This window comes from Hermetia illucens, chromosome 3 (assembly GCF_905115235.1).
Source record: "Hermetia illucens chromosome 3, iHerIll2.2.curated.20191125, whole genome shotgun sequence".
In the NCBI taxonomy this organism is placed as follows: domain Eukaryota; kingdom Metazoa; phylum Arthropoda; class Insecta; order Diptera; family Stratiomyidae; genus Hermetia; species Hermetia illucens.
Window position 1 is genome coordinate 31,333,947 of NC_051851.1, and position 1,135 is coordinate 31,335,081.

General features: G+C 39.4%; 1 long non-coding RNA gene across 1 annotated transcript; it reads right to left on the reverse strand.

The window, feature by feature from the left end:
- Window positions 1–361: 361 nt before the first annotated feature.
- On the reverse strand, window positions 362–892 carry LOC119652958. The gene is made up of 2 exons (XR_005249625.1): window positions 810–892; window positions 362–732 (listed from the first exon to the last, which is right to left on the reverse strand). It is a non-coding gene; the product is annotated as an uncharacterized LOC119652958 (long non-coding RNA).
- Window positions 893–1,135: the final 243 nt, after the last annotated feature.

The following is a 1,135-nucleotide window of genomic DNA, read 5'->3' on the forward strand; positions in this document are numbered from 1 at the left end:
TACGGAATCGTCCATCCTTTTGTAGGGGCCAAAAATTCTCCAGAGGATTCTTCTCTCGAACGCGGCCAAGAGTTCGCAAATTTTTCTTGCTAAGAACCCAAGTTTCCGAGGAATACATGAGGACTGGCAAGATCATAGTCTTGTACACCACAATCTGCAGAGATGGTCAAGCTGCATTGTCGGTGTTCAGTAGATACGATGAAACTACTTTGGGTACCTGGTCACTATGGTGTAGAGGGAAATGAAATCTTAGACCGGAGCTAGCAATTGATTAATGCTGCTATCAAAAACTGGGAACAAGCTTCCCCCTGATGGTTTGTGGCAGCGCCTTAGTGCCACTAGATAACCGAAACTATTGCTATCAGAACCGAATAAATATATTGCAAAATTTATTCTATCAAAAGCAGGAAGGCTTACAGAAGTATAACAGTCATTCTGGCTACCTATAATTCACTAGTTGGAGATATATTCACAATAGGGATTCTCTAAGATGATACGTGTCCATCCTGTAATGGGGAAGCGGAATTCACGCAACATTTTCTATGTGAGCGACCTGCTTATGGACGCATGAAACATAGGCGACTCAGGGATATTCCATTAGACAGAGGGAATCGGGTACAGTTCGGGTAGTTCTATGGTCATCAAACAAATTTCTGCCTAGGTTTTCCATATAAATATCATTCCTTAAACTCGCGTTTTGTTTTTTATTTTGACATGCTCCCATCTCCAAAGCTTGGGATATTTTGAAATAGAAAGTATTCATTGCTTAGTTATAGACAAATTATTCCGCTTGCTTAGCTTCTACTCACATGACAACGACCGCCAGAGACAGTTAAAATCAGAAGTAGTGCGAAAACTAAATAAAATCTCATGTTGGCTATCTGCGACTGTGAAGATTGGTGGAAGAATGAAGCTTTTATATTGAAATTATCCGATCACGGGAAACCTTGTTTAGACCAGCAAAAATCTCATTTTCATGGAAACTTTCTGGTTGTATATATGAAGCGGATAATTAGATTTTACTGTTAATGCTAGAAAATCGAGGCATTATACATAGCTAAGGTGGCTGTAATTAGCTTTCGTATTGTATTTGATTTGTTTATGGTAATTTCTTAAGAGTGGCAACCAACCGATC